Source organism: Dendropsophus ebraccatus, chromosome 1 (assembly GCF_027789765.1).
Source record: "Dendropsophus ebraccatus isolate aDenEbr1 chromosome 1, aDenEbr1.pat, whole genome shotgun sequence".
Lineage (NCBI taxonomy): Eukaryota > Metazoa > Chordata > Amphibia > Anura > Hylidae > Dendropsophus > Dendropsophus ebraccatus.
The window spans coordinates 209,473,813-209,485,978 of record NC_091454.1 but is presented as its reverse complement, the minus strand read 5'-3'; the positions used below and the strand labels follow the sequence as shown (position 1 = coordinate 209,485,978).

Here is a 12,166-nt window from a genome sequence, read left to right as displayed (position 1 = left end):
CCTCGCTAAAGCGTTTAAGTCTAGATTCTGAACTTGCTATGCAGGAGAGGGCTATGAGGAGAGGTCTTGGAGGTCTTTTTTGAAAGAAAGACTATAACACAACCTACTGACTAGATTAGCAGAGATGGAATATTGACCTAAGGTCGTGTTTCCATTGTCATGAATGGAGTCGGGAAGGACTTTAAGGCCCTAAAGCCAGGTTATTTGCAACTGCCTCGTAGGTGTTTCGCATGGGTATTGAACAAAGCAAGAAAATCAGCAGCTCTGGCATTTTCATCAACGGAACAGTCCGCTAGGAAGGTCTAAAGAGTCGCACAACAACTAAAGAGAGCGCTGACCCCGACGTGATTTGAACACGCAACCTTCTGATCTGGAGTCAGACGCGCTATGGTTGCGCCACGAGGTCACCTCTGCCAGCCTTTTCTCGAAGGGATTCAGGACAGATTCCTTGCCAAAGCAACTAAGTCTAGATTCAGGACAGGACAGATTCCTCGCTAAAGCGTCAAAGTCTAGATTCTGAACTTGCTATGCAGGAGAGGGCTGTGAGAGGTCTTGGAGGTCTTTTTTGAAAGAAAGACTACAACAAAACCTATGACTAGATTAGCAGAGATGGAATATTGACCTAAGGTCATGTTACCATTGTCATGAATGGAGACGGGAAGGACTTTAAGTCCCTTAAGCCAGGTTATTTGCGACTGCCTCGTAGGTGTTTCGCATGGGTATTAAACAGAGCAAGAAAATCAGCAGCTCTGGCATTTTCATCAACGGAACAGTCTGCTAGGAAGGTCTAAAGAGTCGCACAACGACTAAAGAGAGCGCTGACCCCGACGTGATTTGAACACGCAACCTTCTGATCTGTAGTCAGATGCGCTACCGTTGCTCCACGAGGTCACCTTTTCCAGGTTTTTCTCGAAGGGATTCAGGACACATTCCTTGCAAAAGCAACTAAGTCTAGATTCAGGACAGGACAGGACAGATTCCTCACTAAAGCGCCAAAGTCTAGATTCTGAACTTGCTATGCAGGAGAGGGCTGTGAGAGGTCTTGGAGGTCTTTTTTGAAAGAAAGACTACAACAAAACCTATGACTAGATTAGCAGACATGGAATATTGACCTAAGGTCATGTTACCATTGTCATGAATGGAGTCGGGAAGGACTTTAAGGCCCTTAAGCCAGGTTATTTGCGACTGCCTCGTAGGTGTTTCGCATGGGTATTAAACAGAGCAAGAAAATCAGCAGATCTGGCATCTTAATCAACGAAACAGTCCGCTAGGAAGGTCTAAAGAGTCGCACAATGACTAAAGAGACCGCTGACCCCGACGTGATTTGAACACGCAACCTCCTGATCTGGAGACAGACGCGCTACCGTTGGGCCAGGAGGTCACCTCTGCCAGGATTGTCTCGAAGGGATTCAGGACAGATTCCTTGCAAAAGCAACTAAGTCTAGATTCAGGACAGGACAGGACAGATTCCTCGCTAAAGCGTCTAAGTCTAGATTCTGAACTTGCTATGCAGGAGAGGGCTATGAGGAGAGGTCTTGGAGGTCTTTTTTGAAAGAAAGACTATAACACAACCTACTGACTAGATTAGCAGAGATGGAATATTGACCTAAGGTCGTGTTTCCATTGTCATGAATGGAGTCGGGAAGGACTTTAAGGCCCTAAAGCCAGGTTATTTGCAACTGCCTCGTAGGTGTTTCGCATGGGTATTGAACAAAGCAAGAAAATCAGCAGCTCTGGCATTTTCATCAACGGAACAGTCCGCTAGGAAGGTCTAAAGAGTCGCACAACAACTAAAGAGAGCGCTGACCCCGACGTGATTTGAACACGCAACCTTCTGATCTGGAGTCAGACGCGCTACCGTTGCGCCACGAGGTCACCTCTGCCAGCCTTTTCTCGAAGGGATTCAGGACAGATTCCTTGCCAAAGCAACTAAGTCTAGATTCAGGACAGGACAGATTCCTCGCTAAAGCGTCAAAGTCTAGATTCTGAACTTGCTATGCAGGAGAGGGCTGTGAGAGGTCTTGGAGGTCTTTTTTGAAAGAAAGACTATAAAACAACTTACTGACTAGATTAGCAGAGATGGAATATTGACCTAAGGTCTTGTTACCATTGTCATGAATGGAGTCGGGAAGGACTTTAAGGCCCTAAAGCCAGGTTATTTGCAACTGCCTCGTAGGTGTTTCGCATGGGTATTGAACAGAGCAAGAAAATCAGCAGCTCTGGCATTTTCATCAACGGAACAGTCCGCTAGGAAGGTCTAAAGAGTCGCACAACGACTAAAGAGAGCACTGACCCCGACGTGATTTGAACACGCAACCTTCTGTTCTGGAGTCAGATGCGCTACTGGTGCGCCACGAGGTCACCTTTGCCAGCCTTTTCTCGAAGGGATTCAGGACAGATTCCTTGCCAAAGCAACTAAGTCTAGATTCAGGACAGGACAGATTCCTCGCTAAAGCGTCAAAGTCTAGATTCTGAACTTGCTATGCAGGAGAGGGCTGTGAGAGGTCTTGGAGGTCTTTTTGAAAGAAAGACTATAACACAACCTACTGACTAGATTAGCAGAGATGGAATATTGACCTAAGGTCATGTTACCATTGTCATGAATGGAGTCAGGAAGGACTTTAAGGCCCTTAAGCCAGGTTATTTGCGACTGCCTCGTAGGTGTTTCGCATGGGTATTAAACAGAGCAAGAAAATCAGCAGCCCTGGCATTTTCATCAACGGAACAGTCTGCTAGGAAGGTCTAAAGAGTCGCACAACGACTAAAGAGAGCGCTGACCCCGACGTGATTTGAACACGCAACCTTCTGATCTGTAGTCAGATGCGCTACCGTTGCTCCACGAGGTCACCTTTTCCAGGTTTTTCTCGAAGGGATTCAGGACACATTCCTTGCAAAAGCAACTAAGTCTAGATTCAGGACAGGACAGGACAGATTCCTCGCTAAAGCGTCTAAGTCTAGATTCTGAACTTGCTATGCAGGAGAGGGCTATGAGTAGAGGTCATGGAGGTCTTTTTTGAAAGAAAGACTATAACACAACCTACTGACTAGATTAGCAGAGATGGAATATTGACCTAAGGTCGTGTTACCATTGTCATGAATGGAGTCGGGAAGGACTTTAAGGCCCTAAAGCCAGGTTATTTGCAACTGCCTCGTAGGTGTTTCGCATGGGTATTGAACAGAGCAAGAAAATCAGCAGCTCTGGCATTTTCATCAACGGAACAGTCCGCTAGGAAGGTCTAAAGAGTCGCACAACGACTAAAGAGAGCGCTGACCCCGACGTGATTTGAACACGCAACCTTCTGATCTGGAGTCAGACGCGCTACCGTTGCGCCACGAGGTCACCTCTGCCAGCCTTTTCTCGAAGGGATTCAGGACAGATTCCTTGCCAAAGCAACTAAGTCTAGATTCAGGACAGGACAGATTCCTCGCTAAAGCGTCTAAGTCTAGATTCTGAACTTGCTATGCAGGAGAGGGCTATGAGGAGAGGTCTTGGAGGTCTTTTTTGAAAGAAAGACTATAACACAACCTACTGACTAGATTAGCAGAGATGGAATATTGACCTAAGTTCGTGTTACCATTGTAATGAATGGAGTCGGGAAGGACTTTAAGGCCCTAAAGCCAGGTTATTTGCAACTGCCTCGTAGGTGTTTCGCATGGGTATTGAACAAAGCAAGAAAATCAGCAGCTCTGGCATTTTCATCAACGGAACAGTCCGCTAGGAAGGTCTAAAGAGTCGCACAACAACTAAAGAGAGCGCTGACCCCGACGTGATTTGAACACGCAACCTTCTGATCTGGAGTCAGACGCGCTACCGTTGCGCCACGAGGTCACCTCTGCCAGCCTTTTCTCGAAGGGATTCAGGACAGATTCCTTGCCAAAGCAACTAAGTCTAGATTCAGGACAGGACAGATTCCTCGCTAAAGCGCCAAAGTCTAGATTCTGAACTTGCTATGCAGGAGAGGGCTGTGAGAGGTCTTGGAGGTCTTTTTTGAAAGAAAGACTACAACAAAACCTATGACTAGATTAGCAGAGATGGAATGTTGACCTAAGGTCATGTTACCATTGTCATGAATGGAGTCGGGAAGGACTTTAAGGCCCTTAAGCCAGGTTATTTGCGACTGCCTCGTAGGTGTTTCGCATGGGTATTAAACAGAGCAAGAAAATCAGCAGATCTGGCATCTTAATCAACGGAACAGTCCGCTAGGAAGGTCTAAAGAGTCGCACAATGACTAAAGAGACCGCTGACCCCGACGTGATTTGAATACGCAACCTCCTGATCTGGAGTCAGACGCGCTACCGTTGGTCACCTCTGCCAGTATTGTCTCGAAGGGATTCAGGACAGATTCCTTGCAAAAGCAACTAAGTCTAGATTCAGGACCGTTGGTCACCTCTGCCAGGATTGTCTCGAAGGGATTCAGGACAGATTCCTTGCAAAAGCAACTAAGTCTAGATTCAGGACAGGACAGGACAGATTCCTCGCTAAAGCGTCTAAGTCTAGATTCTGAACTTGCTATGCAGGAGAGGGCTATGAGGAGAGGTCTTGGAGGTCTTTTTTGAAAGAAAGACTATAAAACAACCTACTGACTAGATTAGCAGAGATGGAATATTGACCTAAGGTCGTGTTACCATTGTAATGAATGGAGTCGGGAAGGACTTTAAGGCCCTAAAGCAAGGTTATTTGCAACTGCCTCGTAGGTGTTTCGCATGGGTATTGAACAAAGCAAGAAAATCAGCAGCTCTGGCATTTTCATCAACGGAAAAGTCCGCTAGGAAGGTCTAAAGAGTCGCACAACGACTAAAGAGAGCGCTGACCCCGACGTGATTTGAACACGCAACCTTCTGATCTGGAGTCAGACGTGCTACCGTTGCACCACGAGGTCACCTCTGCAAGCCTTTTCTCGAAGGGATTCAGGACAGATTCCTTGCCAAAGCAACTAAGTCTAGATTCAGGACAGGACAGATTCCTCGCTAAAGCGTCAAAGTCTAGATTCTGAACTTGCTATGCAGGAGAGGGCTGTGAGAGGTCTTGGAGGTCTTTTTTGAAAGAAAGACTACAACAAAACCTATGACTAGATTAGCAGAGATGGAATATTGACCTTAGGTCATGTTACCATTGTCATGAATGGAGTCGGGAAGGACTTTAAGGCCCTTAAGCCAGGTTATTTGCGACTGCCTCGTAGGTGTTTCGCATGGGTATTAAACAGAGCAAGAAAATCAGCAGATCTGGCATCTTAATCAACGGAACAGTCCACTAGGAAGGTCTAAAGAATAGCACAATGACTAAAGAGACCGCTGACCCCGACGTGATTTGAACACGCAACCTCCTGATCTGGAGTCAGACGCGCTACCGTTGCGCCACGAGGTCACCTCTGCCAGGATTGTCTCGAAGGGATTCAGGACAGATTTCTTGCAAAAGCAACTAAGTCTAGATTCAGGACAGGACAGGACAGATTCCTCGCTAAAGCGTCTAAGTCTAGATTCTGAACTTGCTATGCAGGAGAGGGCTATGAGGAGAGGTCTTGGAGGTCTTTTTTGAAAGAAAGACTATAACACAACCTACTGACTAGATTAGCAGAGATGGAATATTGACCTAAGGTCGTGTTACCATTGTCATGAATGGAGTCGGGAAGGACTTTAAGGCCCTAAAGCCAGGTTATTTGCAACTGCCTCGTAGGTGTTTCGCATGGGTATTGAACAAAGCAAGAAAATCAGCAGCTCTGGCATTTTCATCAACGGAACAGTCCGCTAGGAAGGTCTAAAGAGTCGCACAACGACTAAAGAGAGCACTGACCCCGACGTGATTTGAACACGCAACCTTCTGTTCTGGAGTCAGATGCGCTACTGGTGCGCCACGAGGTCACCTTTGCCAGCCTTTTCTCGAAGGGATTCAGGACAGATTCCTTGCCAAAGCAACTAAGTCTAGATTCAGGACAGGACAGATTCCTCGCTAAAGCGTCAAAGTCTAGATTCTGAACTTGCTATGCAGGAGAGGGCTGTGAGAGGTCTTGGAGGTCTTTTTTGAAAGAAAGACTATAACACAACCTACTGACTAGATTAGCAGAGATGGAATATTGACCTAAGGTCATGTTACCATTGTCATGAATGGAGACGGGAAGGACTTTAAGTCCCTTAAGCCAGGTTATTTGCGACTGCCTCGTAGGTGTTTCGCATGGGTATTAAACAGAGCAAGAAAATCAGCAGCCCTGGCATTTTCATCAACGGAACAGTCTGCTAGGAAGGTCTAAAGAGTCGCACAACGACTAAAGAGAGCGCTGACCCCGACGTGATTTGAACACGCAACCTTCTGATCTGTAGTCAGATGCGCTACCGTTGCTCCACGAGGTCACCTTTTCCAGGTTTTTCTCGAAGGGATTCAGGACACATTCCTTGCAAAAGCAACTAAGTCTAGATTCAGGACAGGACAGGACAGATTCCTCGCTAAAGCGTCTAAGTCTAGATTCTGAACTTGCTATGCAGGAGAGGGCTATGAGTAGAGGTCATGGAGGTCTTTTTTGAAAGAAAGACTATAACACAACCTACTGACTAGATTAGCAGAGATGGAATATTGACCTAAGGTCGTGTTACCATTGTCATGAATGGAGTCGGGAAGGACTTTAAGGCCCTAAAGCCAGGTTATTTGCAACTGCCTCGTAGGTGTTTCGCATGGGTATTGAACAGAGCAAGAAAATCAGCAGCTCTGGCATTTTCATCAACGGAACAGTCCGCTAGGAAGGTCTAAAGAGTCGCACAACGACTAAAGAGAGCGCTGACCCCGACGTGATTTGAACACGCAACCTTCTGATCTGGAGTCAGACGCGCTACCGTTGCGCCACGAGGTCACCTCTGCCAGCCTTTTCTCGAAGGGATTCAGGACAGATTCCTTGCCAAAGCAACTAAGTCTAGATTCAGGACAGGACAGATTCCTCGCTAAAGCGTCTAAGTCTAGATTCTGAACTTGCTATGCAGGAGAGGGCTATGAGGAGAGGTCTTGGAGGTCTTTTTTGAAAGAAAGACTATAACACAACCTACTGACTAGATTAGCAGAGATGGAATATTGACCTAAGTTCGTGTTACCATTGTAATGAATGGAGTCGGGAAGGACTTTAAGGCCCTAAAGCCAGGTTATTTGCAACTGCCTCGTAGGTGTTTCGCATGGGTATTGAACAAAGCAAGAAAATCAGCAGCTCTGGCATTTTCATCAACGGAACAGTCCGCTAGGAAGGTCTAAAGAGTCGCACAACAACTAAAGAGAGCGCTGACCCCGACGTGATTTGAACACGCAACCTTCTGATCTGGAGTCAGACGCGCTACCGTTGCGCCACGAGGTCACCTCTGCCAGCCTTTTCTCGAAGGGATTCAGGACAGATTCCTTGCCAAAGCAACTAAGTCTAGATTCAGGACAGGACAGATTCCTCGCTAAAGCGCCAAAGTCTAGATTCTGAACTTGCTATGCAGGAGAGGGCTGTGAGAGGTCTTGGAGGTCTTTTTTGAAAGAAAGACTACAACAAAACCTATGACTAGATTAGCAGAGATGGAATGTTGACCTAAGGTCATGTTACCATTGTCATGAATGGAGTCGGGAAGGACTTTAAGGCCCTTAAGCCAGGTTATTTGCGACTGCCTCGTAGGTGTTTCGCATGGGTATTAAACAGAGCAAGAAAATCAGCAGATCTGGCATCTTAATCAACGGAACAGTCCGCTAGGAAGGTCTAAAGAGTCGCACAATGACTAAAGAGACCGCTGACCCCGACGTGATTTGAATACGCAACCTCCTGATCTGGAGTCAGACGCGCTACCGTTGGTCACCTCTGCCAGTATTGTCTCGAAGGGATTCAGGACAGATTCCTTGCAAAAGCAACTAAGTCTAGATTCAGGACCGTTGGTCACCTCTGCCAGGATTGTCTCGAAGGGATTCAGGACAGATTCCTTGCAAAAGCAACTAAGTCTAGATTCAGGACAGGACAGGACAGATTCCTCGCTAAAGCGTCTAAGTCTAGATTCTGAACTTGCTATGCAGGAGAGGGCTATGAGGAGAGGTCTTGGAGGTCTTTTTTGAAAGAAAGACTATAAAACAACCTACTGACTAGATTAGCAGAGATGGAATATTGACCTAAGGTCGTGTTACCATTGTAATGAATGGAGTCGGGAAGGACTTTAAGGCCCTAAAGCAAGGTTATTTGCAACTGCCTCGTAGGTGTTTCGCATGGGTATTGAACAAAGCAAGAAAATCAGCAGCTCTGGCATTTTCATCAACGGAAAAGTCCGCTAGGAAGGTCTAAAGAGTCGCACAACGACTAAAGAGAGCGCTGACCCCGACGTGATTTGAACACGCAACCTTCTGATCTGGAGTCAGACGTGCTACCGTTGCACCACGAGGTCACCTCTGCAAGCCTTTTCTCGAAGGGATTCAGGACAGATTCCTTGCCAAAGCAACTAAGTCTAGATTCAGGACAGGACAGATTCCTCGCTAAAGCGTCAAAGTCTAGATTCTGAACTTGCTATGCAGGAGAGGGCTGTGAGAGGTCTTGGAGGTCTTTTTTGAAAGAAAGACTACAACAAAACCTATGACTAGATTAGCAGAGATGGAATATTGACCTTAGGTCATGTTACCATTGTCATGAATGGAGTCGGGAAGGACTTTAAGGCCCTTAAGCCAGGTTATTTGCGACTGCCTCGTAGGTGTTTCGCATGGGTATTAAACAGAGCAAGAAAATCAGCAGATCTGGCATCTTAATCAACGGAACAGTCCACTAGGAAGGTCTAAAGAATAGCACAATGACTAAAGAGACCGCTGACCCCGACGTGATTTGAACACGCAACCTCCTGATCTGGAGTCAGACGCGCTACCGTTGCGCCACGAGGTCACCTCTGCCAGGATTGTCTCGAAGGGATTCAGGACAGATTTCTTGCAAAAGCAACTAAGTCTAGATTCAGGACAGGACAGGACAGATTCCTCGCTAAAGCGTCTAAGTCTAGATTCTGAACTTGCTATGCAGGAGAGGGCTATGAGGAGAGGTCTTGGAGGTCTTTTTTGAAAGAAAGACTATAACACAACCTACTGACTAGATTAGCAGAGATGGAATATTGACCTAAGGTCGTGTTACCATTGTAATGAATGGAGTCGGGAAGGACTTTAAGGCCCTAAAGCCAGGTTATTTGCAACTGCCTCGTAGGTGTTTCGCATGGGTATTGAACAAAGCAAGAAAATCAGCAGCTCTGGCATTTTCATCAACGGAACAGTCCGCTAGGAAGGTCTAAAGAGTCGCACAACGACTAAAGAGAGCGCTGACCCCGACGTGATTTGAACACGCAACCTTCTGATCTGGAGTCAGACGCGCTACCGTTGCGCCACAAGGTCACCTCTGCCAGCCTTTTCTCGAAGGGATTCAGGACAGATTCCTTGCCAAAGCAACTAAGTCTAGATTCAGGACAGGACAGATTCCTCGCTAAAGCGTCAAAGTCTAGATTCTGAACTTGCTATGCAGGAGAGGGCTGTGAGAGGTCTTGGAGGTCTTTTTTGAAAGAAAGACTACAACAAAACCTATGACTAGATTAGCAGAGATGGAATATTGACCTAAGGTCATGTTACCATTGTCATGAATGGAGTCGGGAAGGACTTTAAGGCCCTTAAGCCAGGTTATTTGCGACTGCCTCGTAGGTGTTTCGCATGGGTATTAAACAGAGCAAGAAAATCAGCAGATCTGGCATCTTAATCAACGAAACAGTCCGCTAGGAAGGTCTAAAGAGTCGCACAATAACTAAAGAGACCGCTGACCCCGACGTGATTTGAACACGCAACCTCCTGATCTGGAGTCAGACGCGCTACCGTTGCGCCACGAGGTCACCTCTGCCAGGATTGTCTCGAAGGGATTCAGGACAGATTCCTTGCAAAAGCAACTAAGTCTAGATTCAGGACAGGACAGGACAGATTCCTCGCTAAAGCGTCTAAGTCTAGATTCTGAACTTGCTATGCAGGAGAGGGCTATGAGGAGAGGTCTTGGAGGTCTTTTTTGAAAGAAAGACTATAACACAACCTACTGACTAGATTAGCAGAGATGGAATATTGACCTAAGGTCGTGTTACCATTGTAATGAATGGAGTCGGGAAGGACTTTAAGGCCCTAAAGCCAGGTTATTTGCAACTGCCTCGTAGGTGTTTCGCATGGGTATTGAACAAAGCAAGAAAATCAGCAGCTCTGGCATTTTCATCAACGGAACAGTCTGCTAGGAAGGTCTAAAGAGTCGCACAACGACTAAAGAGAGCGCTGACCCCGACGTGATTTGAACACGCAACCTTCTGATCTGGAGTCAGACGCGCTACCGTTGCGCCACGAGGTCACCTCTGCCAGCCTTTTCTCGAAGGGATTCAGGACAGATTCCTTGCCAAAGCAACTAAGTCTAGATTCAGGACAGGACAGATTCCTCGCTAAAGCGTCAAAGTCTAGATTCTGAACTTGCTATGCAGGAGAGGGCTGTGAGAGGTCTTGGAGGTCTTTTTTGAAAGAAAGACTACAACAAAACCTATGACTAGATTAGCAGAGATGGAATATTGACCTAAGGTCATGTTACCATTGTCATGAATGGAGTCGGGAAGGACTTTAAGGCCCTTAAGCCAGGTTATTTGCGACTGCCTCGTAGGTGTTTCGCATGGGTATTAAACAGAGCAAGAAAATCAGCAGATCTGGCATCTTAATCAACGAAACAGTCCGCTAGGAAGGTCTAAAGAGTCGCACAATAACTAAAGAGACCGCTGACCCCGACGTTGATTTGAACACGCAACCTCCTGATCTGGAGTCAGACGCGCTACCGTTGCGCCACGAGGTCACCTCTGCCAGGATTGTCTCGAAGGGATTCAGGACAGATTCCTTGCAAAAGCAACTAAGTCTAGATTCAGGACAGGACAGGACAGATTCCTCGCTAAAGCGTCTAAGTCTAGATTCTGAACTTGCTATGCAGGAGAGGGCTATGAGGAGAGGTCTTGGAGGTCTTTTTTGAAAGAAAGACTATAACACAACCTACTGACTAGATTAGCAGAGATGGAATATTGACCTAAGGTCGTGTTACCATTGTAATGAATGGAGTCGGGAAGGGCTTTAAGGCCCTAAAGCCAGGTTATTTGCAACTGCCTCGTAGGTGTTTCGCATGGGTATTGAACAAAGCAAGAAAATCAGCAGCTCTGGCATTTTCATCAACGGAACAGTCCGCTAGGAAGGTCTAAAGAGTCGCACAACGACTAAAGAGAGCGCTGACCCCGACGTGATTTGAACACGCAACCTTCTGATCTGGAGTCAGACACGCTACCGTTGCGCCACGAGGTCACCTCTGCCAGCCTTTTCTCGAAGGGATTCAGGACAGATTCCTTGCCAAAGCAACTAAGTCTAGATTCAGGACAGGACAGATTCCTCGCTAAAGCGTCAAAGTCTAGATTCTGAACTTGCTATGCAGGAGAGGGCTGTGAGAGGTCTTGGAGGTCTTTTTTGAAAGAAAGACTACAACAAAACCTATGACTAGATTAGCAGAGATGGAATATTGACCTAAGGTCATGTTACCATTGTCATGAATGGAGTCGGGAAGGACTTTAAGGCCCTTAAGCCAGGTTATTTGCGACTGCCTCGTAGGTGTTTCGCATGGGTATTAAACAGAGCAAGAAAATCAGCAGATCTGGCATCTTAATCAACGAAACAGTCCGCTAGGAAGGTCTAAAGAGTCGCACAATAACTAAAGAGACCGCTGACCCCGACGAGATTTGAACACGCAACCTCCTGATCTGGAGTCAGACGCGCTACCGTTGCGCCACGAGGTCACCTCTGCCAGGATTGTCTCGAAGGGATTCAGGACAGATTCCTTGCAAAAGCAACTAAGTCTAGATTCAGGACAGGACAGGACAGATTCCTCGCTAAAGCGTCTAAGTCTAGATTCTGAACTTGCTATGCAGGAGAGGGCTATGAGGAGAGGTCTTGGAGGTCTTTTTTGAAAGAAAGACTATAACACAACCTACTGACTAGATTAGCAGAGATGGAATATTGACCTAAGGTCGTGTTACCATTGTAATGAATGGAGTCGGGAAGGACTTTAAGGCCCTAAAGCCAGGTTATTTGCAACTGCCTCGTAGGTGTTTCGCATGGGTATTGAACAAAGCAAGAAAATCAGCAGCTCTGGCATTTTCA

At 46.6% G+C, this 12,166-nt stretch overlaps 17 non-coding genes across 17 annotated transcripts; all 17 read right to left on the bottom strand.

Annotated features, from left to right (window-relative positions):
- Window positions 1-819: 819 nt before the first annotated feature.
- TRNAC-ACA (transfer RNA cysteine (anticodon ACA)) lies at window positions 820-891 on the bottom strand. Its single transcript has one exon. It is a non-coding gene; the product is annotated as a tRNA-Cys (tRNA).
- A 912-nt stretch (window positions 892-1,803) lies between these two features.
- Window positions 1,804-1,875, bottom strand: TRNAW-CCA (transfer RNA tryptophan (anticodon CCA)). The gene has a single exon. It is a non-coding gene; the product is annotated as a tRNA-Trp (tRNA).
- Window positions 1,876-2,774: 899 nt separating this feature from the next.
- TRNAC-ACA (transfer RNA cysteine (anticodon ACA)) lies at window positions 2,775-2,846 on the bottom strand. The gene has a single exon. It is a non-coding gene; the product is annotated as a tRNA-Cys (tRNA).
- Window positions 2,847-3,268: 422 nt separating this feature from the next.
- Window positions 3,269-3,340, bottom strand: TRNAW-CCA (transfer RNA tryptophan (anticodon CCA)). Its single transcript has one exon. It is a non-coding gene; the product is annotated as a tRNA-Trp (tRNA).
- A 417-nt stretch (window positions 3,341-3,757) lies between these two features.
- TRNAW-CCA (transfer RNA tryptophan (anticodon CCA)) lies at window positions 3,758-3,829 on the bottom strand. Its single transcript has one exon. It is a non-coding gene; the product is annotated as a tRNA-Trp (tRNA).
- Window positions 3,830-4,808: 979 nt separating this feature from the next.
- TRNAW-CCA (transfer RNA tryptophan (anticodon CCA)) lies at window positions 4,809-4,880 on the bottom strand. The gene has a single exon. It is a non-coding gene; the product is annotated as a tRNA-Trp (tRNA).
- A 413-nt stretch (window positions 4,881-5,293) lies between these two features.
- On the bottom strand, window positions 5,294-5,365 carry TRNAW-CCA (transfer RNA tryptophan (anticodon CCA)). Its single transcript has one exon. It is a non-coding gene; the product is annotated as a tRNA-Trp (tRNA).
- Window positions 5,366-6,273: 908 nt separating this feature from the next.
- On the bottom strand, window positions 6,274-6,345 carry TRNAC-ACA (transfer RNA cysteine (anticodon ACA)). Its single transcript has one exon. It is a non-coding gene; the product is annotated as a tRNA-Cys (tRNA).
- Window positions 6,346-6,767: 422 nt separating this feature from the next.
- Window positions 6,768-6,839, bottom strand: TRNAW-CCA (transfer RNA tryptophan (anticodon CCA)). Its single transcript has one exon. It is a non-coding gene; the product is annotated as a tRNA-Trp (tRNA).
- A 417-nt stretch (window positions 6,840-7,256) lies between these two features.
- TRNAW-CCA (transfer RNA tryptophan (anticodon CCA)) lies at window positions 7,257-7,328 on the bottom strand. The gene has a single exon. It is a non-coding gene; the product is annotated as a tRNA-Trp (tRNA).
- A 979-nt stretch (window positions 7,329-8,307) lies between these two features.
- Window positions 8,308-8,379, bottom strand: TRNAW-CCA (transfer RNA tryptophan (anticodon CCA)). The gene has a single exon. It is a non-coding gene; the product is annotated as a tRNA-Trp (tRNA).
- A 413-nt stretch (window positions 8,380-8,792) lies between these two features.
- Window positions 8,793-8,864, bottom strand: TRNAW-CCA (transfer RNA tryptophan (anticodon CCA)). Its single transcript has one exon. It is a non-coding gene; the product is annotated as a tRNA-Trp (tRNA).
- A 422-nt stretch (window positions 8,865-9,286) lies between these two features.
- TRNAW-CCA (transfer RNA tryptophan (anticodon CCA)) lies at window positions 9,287-9,358 on the bottom strand. Its single transcript has one exon. It is a non-coding gene; the product is annotated as a tRNA-Trp (tRNA).
- Window positions 9,359-9,771: 413 nt separating this feature from the next.
- TRNAW-CCA (transfer RNA tryptophan (anticodon CCA)) lies at window positions 9,772-9,843 on the bottom strand. Its single transcript has one exon. It is a non-coding gene; the product is annotated as a tRNA-Trp (tRNA).
- Window positions 9,844-10,265: 422 nt separating this feature from the next.
- Window positions 10,266-10,337, bottom strand: TRNAW-CCA (transfer RNA tryptophan (anticodon CCA)). The gene has a single exon. It is a non-coding gene; the product is annotated as a tRNA-Trp (tRNA).
- Window positions 10,338-11,245: 908 nt separating this feature from the next.
- TRNAW-CCA (transfer RNA tryptophan (anticodon CCA)) lies at window positions 11,246-11,317 on the bottom strand. The gene has a single exon. It is a non-coding gene; the product is annotated as a tRNA-Trp (tRNA).
- Window positions 11,318-11,730: 413 nt separating this feature from the next.
- On the bottom strand, window positions 11,731-11,802 carry TRNAW-CCA (transfer RNA tryptophan (anticodon CCA)). Its single transcript has one exon. It is a non-coding gene; the product is annotated as a tRNA-Trp (tRNA).
- Between the last annotated feature and the right edge of the window lie 364 nt (window positions 11,803-12,166).